Source organism: Aphidius gifuensis, linkage group LG1 (genome assembly GCF_014905175.1).
Source record: "Aphidius gifuensis isolate YNYX2018 linkage group LG1, ASM1490517v1, whole genome shotgun sequence".
NCBI lineage: Eukaryota > Metazoa > Arthropoda > Insecta > Hymenoptera > Braconidae > Aphidius > Aphidius gifuensis.
The window spans coordinates 22,737,060-22,750,567 of NC_057788.1; the positions used below are offsets into that span (position 1 = coordinate 22,737,060).

Here is a 13,508-nt window from a genome sequence, read left to right on the forward strand (position 1 = left end):
AATATCCTGATAAAAAAAATTTCACAAGCTAACATCATAAAATTCACCTGCACTCTTAACAAATTTTTTTTTTCAATTCTTTTTTATTTTTTTTTGTGATGCTCATAGCAGTGCTCATGCACATCTGTCTAATACCTGCACTTTCCCACCTTCACGCTCTCGCTCCTCTGAATTTCAAGAAGGAAAAAGAAAAAAAATTTCATTTTTCCTTTTTTTTCGTAACAAAGAAAAAAATAATAAAGTTTTTTTTAGCATTTTTCTATTATGTAGTATTATCATTTGTTTGATATTTTATAAATTTATTTATATAAATGAGAATTTTTTCATATTTTTGGATCAGTATGAGGTTTTTTTTTATTTTTCATATCGAATTCAATTTCATAACATCACATGAAGGTTGTGTCAACTAATATCTAATGTGTTAAAAAAAAAAAAAAGCTAAAAAACTATAAATTGCAAAAACCGCAAAAAAAAAAAAAATATATGGATCACGAGGTGCAAGTTGCGTGTTGGAAAGTTGCATATAGGTGGACTTGGTCCCTGTCAAGTTTGTGGCCTTCTCACTTGCTCTTTCATTCTCTGATGCAAAATTGAATGGCGCGCGCGCATCTTAAATGTATACACCATGATTATGTTGATCGTGTGATTGCAAGTAAATGCTGTAATATGTGTTGGTTGAAATTTTGTCTGGTGGGAGCAGAGCAACGAAATGCGCGGTCATCAGTTTCGTCTGTCAAACGAGTAGTAGTCGACCCCGAGACACCGGTGAAACACAGATTTTTCTACTTTTAAATTTTGCTCTATATAAATTTTTTTTCTTTATATTTTTCATATCATTCAATAAAACAGCTAATATTTATTATTTATCTCATTTTATATTAATTTTAATTCACACAAAAACTAGTTTTATTATAAAAAAAAAACAAAAAAAAAAAGAAGCAAAATTTTCTAGTGTTATTTGTGTGTTAATTGTGAATTGTTTTTATAGTTGAAAAAAATATTCAAAATATTATTTTTATGACATGGAAAAACACGTGTTATTTATTAAAAAATAATACTCCAATTTTATTAAACTGGAAGCTGGAGTTATTCTGGACAGCTGATTTTCCTTATTGCAGGTCAGTTTCTTGTTATGTTTTTCTCTTTAAAAATTTACTTTTTTGTCTATTTTATTTATTTATGTTTTATTTATATTTTATTCTATCTACACTTGAAATAATAATATAAGAAATTATGATAAACTTTGTTGACATTTCTTTTGTTGAAATAAATTGTGTAGGATTTGAATTAATGGTAGTTGGACAACAGTGTCATACATATATCAAGTTGTCACTGAAATTAAATTATTATTGTCGTCAAAATAATGACAAACAATTGTCCAAAGATATGACTATGTATATATAACATATTATGTTTTTGAAAAAATAAAAAAAAATATTTATATATATTATTTATTGACCTTGTCTCGAGGTCTTTTCTTTTCAACCGGTTTTATATTTTTCTTCTTAATAATTGACCATTTCAAAATTATTATATCAAATATCGCATAATATAATATGTCAAGTTACAATTTATTAATAAAAAATTAATTTCTTGGCTCATGACAATTTAATTTTGATAGATAAAAAATTGTAAATGTTACTTTTTAATTCATAATTATACATTAATCAATTTATTTCATTCAACTCATATAACTCATTAACTTTTATTTATTCAACGAAATAATAAATGCATCATTAATTGTCAAATAATATGTATCGCAAAATCAGGAAAATTAAATATGCCAGATGAAACTGGTCCAACATAATATGAAAATAATATAATATTGAATTGCTAAACTCAATTATTAATGACAATAAATATATCTAATTTATATTAAAATTATTTGTAAATAATATAATAACTCTCGTTTATCAAAAATATTATTTAAAAACTATTTATTATTTTTTTTTTCCTACAAGTATATTTATTTATTTTTATTCCGATTTTATGATGAATACATTTTCTTGAGTTAATTGTTCAAAAATACCTTGAAACTCATTATATCTTGAATTATTATTTTTTTTTTTTTAATGAATTCATCAGTTCGTTAATTGTGAAATAATACTGTTAATGTATTTTCAATTGCCTGGACTTGAAAAAACTATTTTAATTATAAAACTATTTTTTTTTCTTTTTAATTATTCAAATAGCTTTTTTTTTTTGCTCGTATTTTGTTATATAAATTGTCATGAGAATCATCCTTTTGTGTTGAAATTCCCGAATCGAAGCACTGGTACATAGAAACAAAAGATATAACCCCTTACTTTACTCTACTAATACTCGTGTTTCATTGAAATAATTATATGAAAATATTCAACAGAAGACTCAAATTTAGCAGAATGGAAAATATTAAATTCATGAAAATCATAATTATTTGTATAAATACACAAATATATACTCATTCTTTGTAAAAAGAAATAACTAATCAAATATTATTTTTAAAATATACAAAGTAAATTGTTGACTAATTAATTACTGATAAAATATTTATATATTGAACTCATAAAATTTACAAAAGAGAAATCGAATGATAAAATCAAAGAAGAGTAAAGCTATATTTGATTTATCATTATTTTTTTTCTCATTGATATGGTAATCCACTAATTTGTGCATGACAAACAAATATTCAAAACAATGATAACAATTATATATTATATATTAGCAAATGGTGAAATTAGCAATTCAATAAATTATCTATATAATGGCTTTCCGGTTTATTTACTTGTTTACTTTTGTTTTCTTTTTACGCACTTGATTTTTCACTGATAAATAAAACCTCAGTGACATAAATACATACTGACATACACTAAAAGTAAATAGATTTTAAAATTAAATTGATATTTAAAGTAATAGACTTTTTTTTTAAACAAATTTTCATCTCAAAAGTAGTCACGTAATGATTTATTTATTTATTTATTTATTTTTATTCAAAGCAAAATATGATTTTTTTTTCATTTTCAATTTTCATCGATCATGTCATGTGATATGACACACACACACAAAAACATAGTCGTAAATAAAACTTATGTAACTGTTTGGCCAAGAGGCGATAATTTGTTGCTCAACAAAAAGAACAGCATAGATATATTGTTCCTTTTGTTAAACAAATTCAAAAGATAGGAAAAAAAAAAACTGTATTACTATTTTCAAAAAGATTTTTAGATATGCAATGCTTTTCATTGATATGAAAAAAATAAATAATAATGCGTATATATAACATAGAAAATTTAAACATGTAATATTCAAATAATTGAAAAATTTTCATTTAATTTTCTGGTTTAAATTTTTTAATAAAATTTAAATGGTATATGTTAGTCTTGCATTTTTCATTAAATTGTTTTTCTTTCATTCAAAAATGCTGATAGAAAAGTATACACTGAGTAGTTTTTATTTTTTACAACAACAAGTAGCTGTATATGTTTGTTTAATGCACTATCCACCTCAACAGAATATCTTAAATATTTTTTTCAATAATTAACATACAAACTTTGTTCCAGTTTGTATCTATAAAGGTGCTTTTAAAAACCCCAAGATTATAATACCGTTTTTACATAACTAATTTAATAATGGTTAAAATAAACAATTAAATTTTTATAATAATTAAATAAATGATGGAAAATTATCTGTGCAACAAATGTAAATCAGTGAGGGACAAAAACTAAATTAATTCAGCGTCATAATAAAATAAATGTATAACTTGATGTAAGATCAAGCATGGCAAAATGACGTTTTTTTTCCATCGCTACTTCCTACATTTTTTTTTTTTTCTTTTTTTTAATTATTATTATTTTCTAGCAAGCTTGTTGTATTATAAAAAAAAGTATACTTGTTTATAAAAAAATCAATAATATTCATCATGAAAATAATAATTGTACACGATTTTTTGTACTTTGTAAAGTTATAAAATACATATCGTGTAAAAAAAAATTGATCCATATATATCATCTCATCAAAACACATACACACGGTTATGCAAATATTTACCTTAGACTTTGAAACTTTGAACACAATCTTCAACATCGTATTCAATTGCCAGATTAATTTATTACGAGATGCTGAGTATAAAATTATAAATTTTGTATATGTTTTTTTTATACTATATATTCATTATTATATATAAAAATTTTAATGATAAAATACCCGGAAATGAAAAAAAGAAAATATATACAAGAAGAGGAAAATTATGAATAAATTTCAATGGATTATTAGAATATATATACAGCGTTAAAACTTATGTACGCCTTAAACTTATTATTATTTTTTGTATAAACTAGAAGCTATTAAATTTATCATCATCCTGTGGGAGAAGTGGAACAAGCTGCTCTATCGTCATTATATATAGGTATAGATATTTTTGCACCTGTGCACACCTGTTTAATATAAGCCATATACTATCACGATTGGATTATGACTCCCAACGGCGCAAAAAAAATAAATAAATAAATAAATAATAAAAAATTAGAAAAATAAAAATTACAATATATGTATAAATATGATAAGATACATAGTGAAAAAAAAGTCTCAAGTATATTCACACGAATGAGAAGAATAGAAGGATATTGTTGAGGAAGAAAAAAAAAAAAAGAGTATTTAAACCAAACATAAATTCTAGAGAAAAAAAAATTGCACAAAAGGTACATTGCACTCAGAATGTTTTGAGGTATATGAGAAGTTTTTTCGATAACCAGTCATTATTATTGAAGCCTGCAACTTATAAGTCAATATGCATTATACCTTTTTTTTTTCATTTTTGAAAAAGCATTGAAAAAGCAATAAAGATGAATAGATTTTTTCTTTTTTAAATATTTTAAAATGAATTTAAATGAAATGAGTTATATTCTGTAAATGACAAACTCTTTTTTTTTTTATGTAATTAATTTTTTCAAGTTTATTCCATTTTTAATTTGAATTTTTTCATAAAATTATTATTAAAGGTTAAAATAAAATTTCATTTTGATTATAATTTTAAACTTTTATTTTTTTTTTTATTCATTATATGAAAGTTAAATTAAATTCTCTTTATCGAGTCATTTGTAATATGAATTTGAGTTTAATTTATTTGATTTTTTAAAAATTAAAAAACTCTGTGATCATGGATTAAAAAATTTAAAAAATTATAAAGTTGATATAAAGTTTTAAATTGTCTCTATTTATCCAACATATTTTTTCTCAATAAGTAAAAGGATTTCAAGGTACTTATCGACCTCTCGACGTTGCCCGAAGAGGAAATGAAAATATAAAAACGCAATCAACTTGGAGCAAGGAGCATGACGTAAAGGAATTAAGTTGAAGTGGAAAGCACATTTCCGTTTATTTTCCTGCTGGTGTATAGGTAAAGCCAAGCAACTTGTACATATATATATATCACATAAAAATGTAACAATTTTTATTTTTCACAATAAAAATATCTGATATTAATACAGAATCATATTGATTCAGCTTGAAGCGCTATATACAACGACAAAATCTTGGCAATGTTTTACCAGTACTGACTCAGTGTTACAATAAAAGCACACCGCAAACAAAAATTTAAATCAAATTCGTTATTTAGTTTTAAAACAAAGAATCTTATTATTATTTTTATAAAAATGTAATTTAAAAAAAAAAAGATAACACAATATCCGCATTGATTATCAAAGTATTGTGTAAAATTAAGTAAAAGTGAAAACGCGAAAGTATGTAACTATATACAGTTTGTGATTTTATTTATTGTCATTAATTATATTTGCTCAATTATTATTATTTATTTACAAACTATTGACGGCACTTTCACAAGTATACAGCAATATATAATCTGATTAATGATACTTCAAGGGATGTGTTGGCAAAATTATGTTGAAAATTTAAAGGATTAAAACCCAGGTAGAATTTAGTGTCGATTTTCGACACGCAGTGTCCATTCGACGTCGAAATTCGAGCTCGAAACGACATCGAAAGGTGACGTTTTTCGACGTCGAACCGATGTCGATCCGACTGTGGCGCGTCATACGGTGATAATATTAACATATTTATGATAGGGCTCAGTAGATGGCAGAGTGAGTGATTTTCATCAGATTTATTTACGTATCATTAATTTGAGCAGGGATAGGCATACTGTGAGTTTTTGAGTTGTTTACAATTATCCAGAAATGAAACGTTTAAAACAGGATAAATTACATGTATTTCATTTGTTAAATAAATAAATGACTAAGGACAAGCAGTAGCTAAGGAAAAGACGTAGCTAAGGAATTAATGTGACTAAGGAATTATTTCCTTGAAACATAATTCTTTGGCAACCTCAATTCCTTAGCTACTGCCTCTTCTTGGAAATTTGTATTTTTAAAAAATAAATTTACATGTATTTTATTTATAAAATAAATAAAAAATGTCCAAGGAAAAGCAGTAGCTAAGGAAAAGATGTAGCTAAGGAATTAATGTGACTAATGAATTATTTCCTTGAAATATAATTCTTTGGCAACCTCAATTCCTTAGCTACTGCTTTTTCTTGGAAATTTGTATTTTTGAAAAATAAATTTACATGCATTTTATTTATAGAATAAATAAAAAATGTCCAAGGAAAAGCAGTAGCTAAGGAAAAGATGTAGCTAAGGAATTAATGTGACTAATGAATTATTTCCTTGAAATATAATTCTTTGGCAACATTAATTCCTTAGTAACATTAATTCCTTAGCTACTGCTTTTCCTTGGACATTTGTATTTTTAAAAAATCAATTAACATGTATTTTATTTATAAAATAAATAAAAAATGTCCAAGGAAAAGCAGTAGCTAAGGAAAAGATGTAGCTAAGGAATTAATGTGACTAATGAATTATTTCCTTGAAATATAATTCTTTGGCAACATTAATTCCTTAGTCATCAATTCATGCTTTACATCTTCATAGCTACTGCTTTTCCTTGGACATTTGTATTTTAAAAAATTTACATGTATTTTATTTATAAAATAAATTGAAAATGTCAAGGAAAAGCAGTAGCTAAGGAAAGATGTAGCTAAGGAATTGATGTGACTAATGAATTATTTCCTTGAAATATAATTCTTTGGCAACATTAATTCATAGCTATCTTCACTGCTAACTCTTGGACATTTGTATTTTAAAATCAATTAACATGTATTTTATTTATGAAATAAATAAAAAATGTCCAAGAAAAAGCAGTAGCTAAGGAAAAGATGTAGCTAAGGAATTAATGTGACTAATGAATTATTTCCTTGAAATATAATTCTTTGGCAACATTAATTCCTTAGTCACATTAATTCCTTAGCTACATCTTTTCCTTAGCTACTGCTTTTCCTTGGACATTTGTATTTTTAAAAAATCAATTAACATGTATTTTATTTATAAAATAAATAAAAATTGTCCATGGAAAAGCAGTAGCTAAGGAAAAGATGTAGCTAAGGAATTAATGTGACTAATGAATTATTTCCTTGAAATATAATTCTTTGTAACATTAATTCATAGTCAATTAATTCATAGCTACATCTTTTCCTTAGCTACTGCTTTTCCTTGGACATTTGTATTTTAAAAAAAAAAATTTACATCTATTTTATTTATAAAATAAATAAAAAATGGCTAAGGAAAAGCAGTAGCTAAGGAAAAGATGTAGCTAAGGAATTGATGTGACTAAGGAATTCTTTCCTTGAAACATAATTTTTTGGCAACATTAATTCCTTAGCTATACTTTTCCAACTTTCTACTTTCCTTGGACATTTTATTTTTAAAAATCAATTAACATGTATTTTATTTATTTATAAATAAATAAAAATGTCCATGGAAAGGCAGTAGCTAAGGAAAAGATGTACCTAAGGAATTGATGTGACTAATGAATTATTTCCTTGAAATATAATTCTTTGGCAACATTAATTCTTAGCTATCTTTTCATATACTCTCTTGGACATTTGTATTTTAAAATCAATTAACATGTATTTTATTTATGAAATAAATAAAAATGTCCATGAAAAGCAGTAGCTAAGGAAAAGATGTAGCTAAAGAATTAATGTGACTAATGAATTATTTTCTCGAAATATAATTCTTTGGCAACATTAATTCCTTAGTAACATCAATTCCTTAGCTACATCTTTTCCTTAGCTACTGCTTTTCCTTGGACATTTGTATTTTTAAAAATCAATTAACATGTATTTTATTTATAAAATAAATAAAATTGTCCATGGAAAAGCAGTAGCTAAGTAAAGGTGTAGCTAAGGAATTAATGTGACTAATGAATTATTTCCTTGAAATATAATTCTTTGGCAACATTAATTCCTTAGTCACATTAATTCCTTAGCTACATCTTTTCCTTAGCTACTGCTTTTCCTTGGACATTTGTATTTTTAAAAAAAAAATTTACATGTATTTTATTTATAAAATAAATTGAAAATGTCCAAGGAAAAGCAGTAGCTAAGGAAAAGATGTAGCTAAGGAATTGATGTGACTAATGAATTATTTCCTTGAAATATAATTCTTTGGCAACATTAATTCCTTAGTCACATCTTCCTTACTACTCTTGGACATTTTATTTTTAAAAAATCAATTAACATGTATTTTATTTATAAAATAAATAAAAATGTCCATGGAAGGCAGTAGCTAAGGAAAAGATGTACCTAAGGAATTAATGTGACTAATGAATTATTTCCTTGAAATATAATTCTGGCAACATTACCAGTCACATAATTCTAGCTACATCTTTTCATAGCTACTGCTTTTCCTTGGACATTTGTATTTTTTAAAAATCAATTAACATGTATTTTATTTATAAAATAAATAAAAATGTCCATGGAAAAGCAGTAGCTAAGGAAAGATGTAGCTAAGGAATTGATGTGACTAATGAATTATTTCCTTGAAATATAATTCTTTGGCATTAATTCATAGCTACATCTTTCCTTAGCTACTGCTCAGACATTGTATTTTAAAAAATCAATTAACATGTATTTTATTTATGAAATAAATAAAAATGTCCATGAAAAGCAGTAGCTAAGGAAAGATGTAGCTAAGGAATTAATGTGACTAATGAATTATTTCCTTGAAATATAATTCTTTGGCAACATTAATTCCTTAGTCATTAATTCTACTTAGCTACATCTTCCTGCTACTGCTTTTCCTTGGACATTTGTATTTTTAAAATAAAATTAACATGTATTTTATTTATAAAATAAATAAAAATGTCCATGGAAAAGCAGTAGCTAAGGAAAGATGTAGCTAAGGAATTGAATGTGACTAATGAATTATTTCCTTGAAATATAATTTTGGCAACATTAATTCCTTAGCTATCTTCAAGCTACTTTCACTGAACATTTTATTTAAAAATCAATTAACATGTATTTTATTTATGAAATAAATAAAAAATGTCCATGAAAAGCAGGTAGCTAAGGAAAGATGTAGCTAAGGAATTAGTGACTAATGAATTATTTCCTTGGAATATAATTCTTTGGCAACATTATATAGTCACATTAATCCTTAGCTACATCTTTTCATAACTACTGCTTTTCCTGGACATTTTATTTTTAAAAATCAATTAACATGTATTATAACTATAAAATAAATAAAAAATGTCCATCGAAAAGCAGTAGCTAATGAAAAGATGTAGATAAGGAATTAATGTGACTAATGCATTATTTCCTTGAAATATAATTCTTTGGCAACATTAATTCCTTAGTCACATTAATTCCTTAACTTCATCTTTTCCTCATAGCTACTCTTTTCCTTGGACATTTGTATTTTTAAAAAAAATTTACATATTTTATTTATAAAATAAATTGAAAATGTCAAGGAAAAGCAGTAGCTAAGGAAAAGATGTAGCTAAGGAATTGATGTGACTAATGAATTATTTCTTGAAATATAATTCTTTACACGGCAACATTAATTCCATCTTTTCACCAACTACTTTTCATGGACATTTGTATTTAAAATCAATTAACATGTATTTTATTTATGAAATAAATAAAAATGTCCATGGAAAGGCAGTAGCTAAGGAAAAGATGTACCTAAGGAATTGATGTGACTAATGAATTATTTGAAATATAATTCTTTGGCAACATTAATTCCTTAGCTTCATCTTTCATAACTACTCACTGGTTTATTGTATTTTAAAAAATCAATTAACATGTATTTTTATTTATGAAATAAATAAAAAATGTCTGGAAAAGCAGTAGCTAAGAAAGATGTACCTAAGGAATTAATGTGACTAATGAATTATTTCCTTGAAATATAATTCTTTGGCAACATTAATTCCTTAATCACATAATTCATAGCTACATCTTTTCCTGCTACTGCTTTTCCTGGACATTTGTATTTTTAAAAAATCAATTAACATGTATTTTATTTATAAAATAAATAAAAATGTCCATGGAAAAGCAGTAGCTAAGGAAAAGATGGAGCGAAGGAATTGATGTGACTAATGATTATTTCCTTGAAAATATAATTCTTTGGCAACATTAATTCATAGCTACATCTTTTCATTACTACTGCTTTTCTTGGACATTTGTATTTTTAAAAAAATCAATTAACATGTATTTTATTTATGAAATAAATAAAAAATGTCATGAAAAGCAGTAGCTAAGGAAAGATGTAGCTAAGGAATTAATGTGACGAATGAATTATTTCCTTGAAATATAATTCTTTGGCAACATTAATTCCTTAGTCACATTATTTCTTAGCTACATCTTTTCACTTAGCTACTGCTTTTCCTTGGACATTTGTATTTTTAAAAATCAATTACATGTATTTTTATTTATAAAATAAATAAAAATGTCCATGGAAAGCAGTAGCTAAGGAAAGATGTAGCTAAGGAATTGATGTGACTAATGAATTATTTCCTTGAAATATAATTCTTTGGCAACATTAATTCCTTAGCTATCTTCTAACTACTCACTAGTTTTTATTAATGATTTAAAAAATCAATTAACATGTATTTCATTTATAAAATAAATAAAAAATGTCAATGAAAAGCAGTAGCTAAGGAAAGATGTAGCTAAGGAATTAATGTGACGAATGAATTATTTCCTTGAAATATAATTCTTTGGCAACATTAATTCCTTAGTCACATAATTCCTTAGCTACATCTTTTCCTTAGCTACTGCTTTTTCTTGGACATTTGTATTTTTAAAAAATAAATTTACATGTATTTTATTTATAAAATAAATAAAAAATGTCCAAGGAAAAGCAGTAGCTAAGGAATTAATGTGGCTAAGGAAAAGATGTAGCTAAGGAATTAATGTGACTAAAGAATTATTTCCTTGAAACATAATTCTTTGGCATTAATTCCTAGTCACAATAATTCATTAGCTACATCTTTTCCAACTGCTGCTTTTCCTGGACATTTGTATTTTAAAAATCAATTAACATGTATTTTATTTATAAAATAAATAAAAAATGTCCATGGAAAAGCAGTAGCTAAGGAAAGATGTAGCTAAGGAATTAATGTGACTAATGAATTATTTCAGCGAAATATAATTCTTTGGCAACATTAATTCCTTAGCTACATCTTTCACTTAACTACTGCTTTCCTTGGACATTATTTTACAAAAAAAATTGAAGAATATGTCCAAGGAAAAGCAGTAGCTAAGGAAAAGATGTAGCTAAGGAAAAGATGTAGCTAAGGAATTAATGTGACTAATGAATTATTTCCTTGAAATATAATTCTTTGGCAACATTAATTCCTTAGTCACATTAATTCCTTAGCTACATCTTTTCTTTAGCTACTGCTTTTCCTTGGACATTTGTATTTTTTAAAAATAATACTACATCCATTGAATTTAAAAAATAAATAAAAAATGTCTATGGAAAAGTAGTAGCTAAAAAAACTAAGAATAATATTATAAAATATATTTCAAGGAAATAATTCATTAGTCACATTAATTCCTTAGCTACATCTTTTCATAGCTACTGCTTTTCATGGACATTTTTTCATTTATTTTATAAATAAAATACATGTAAATTTTTTTTTTAAAATAAAATGTCAAGGAAAAGCAGTAGCTAAAAAAAAATGTAACTAAGGATTAATGTAACTTTAATAATGTTGCCAAGAATTATATTTCAAGGAAATAATTCATTAGTCACATTAATTCCTTAGCTACATCTTTTCGCCAGCTACTGCTTTCATGGACATTTTTTATTTATTTTATAAATAAAATACATGTTAATTGATTTTTAAAATACAAATATGTCAAGAAAAGCAGTATAGGAAAGATGTAGCTAAGGAATTAATGTGACTAAAAATTAATGTTGCCAAGAGGTATATTTCGAAATAATTAATACATTAATTCACTGCTTATCTTTCTTACTCTCTGGACATTTGTATTTTAAAAAATCAATTAACATGTATTTTATTTATAAAATAAATAAAAATGTCCATGGAAAAGCAGTAGCTAAGGAAAGATGTAGCTAAGGAATTAATGTGACTAATGAATTATTTCCTTGAAATATAATTCTTTGGCAACATTAATTTCTTAGCTTCACTGCTACTATGAACATTAATGATTTTAAAAAATTTACATGTATTTTTTTTATAAAATAAATTGAAGATGTCCAAGGAAAAGCAGTAGCTAAGGAAAAGATGTAGCTAAGGAAAAGATGTAGCTAAGGAAAAGATGTAGCTAAGGAATTAATGTGACTAATGAATTATTTCGTTGAAATATAATTCTTTGGCAACATTAATTCCTTAGTCACCTCATATACATCTTTCTAACCTACTCTCTGGACATTTGTATTTTTAAAAAATCAATTAACATGTATTTTATTTATAAAATAAATAAAAAATGTCCATGGAAAAGCAGTAGCTAAGGAAAAGATGTAGCTAAGGAATTAATGTGACTAATGAATTATTTCCTTGAAATATAATTCTTTGGCAACATTAATTCCTTAGTCACATTAATTCCTTAGCTACATCTTTTCCTTAGCTACTGCTTTTCCTTGGACATTTGTATTTTTAAAAAATCAATTAACATGTATTTTATTTATAAAATAAATAAAAAATGTCCATGGAAAAGCAGTAGCTAAGGAAAAGATGTAGCTAAGGAATTAATGTTGCCAAAGAATTATATTTCAAGGAAATAATTCATTAGTCACATTAATTCCTTAGCTACATCTTTTCCTTAGCTACTGCTTTTCCATGGACATTTTCAATTTATTTTATAAATAAAATACATGTAAACTTTTTTTTTAAAATACAAATGTCCAAGGAAAAGCAGTAGCTAAGGAAAAGATGTAGCTAAGGAATTAATGTGACTAAGGAATTAATGTTGCCAAAGAATTATATTTCAAGGAAATAATTCATTAGTCACATTAATTCATATCTACATCTTTTCCTTAGTTACTGCTTTTCCTTGGACATTTTTTATTTATTTTATAAATAAAATACATGTTAATTTGATTTTTAAAAATACAAATGTCCAAGGAAAAGCAGTAGCTAAGGAAAAGATTTAGCTAAGGAATTAATGTGACTAAGGAATTAATGTTGCCAAAGAATTACATTTCAAG

The 13,508-nt window shown here is 25.1% G+C and overlaps 1 protein-coding gene across 1 annotated transcript in view; it reads left to right on the plus strand.

Annotated features, from left to right (window-relative positions):
- The first annotated feature begins 739 nt into the window (after positions 1 to 739).
- The window catches only part of LOC122853912 (beta-1,4-N-acetylgalactosaminyltransferase bre-4-like), a 44,821-nt gene continuing 32,052 nt past the window's right edge, over positions 740 to 13,508 (plus strand). The window contains exon 1 of the mRNA XM_044154323.1: positions 740 to 1,118. The gene's annotated coding sequence lies outside the window, so the exon portion shown is untranslated. The remainder of the gene's footprint in view (positions 1,119 to 13,508) is intronic.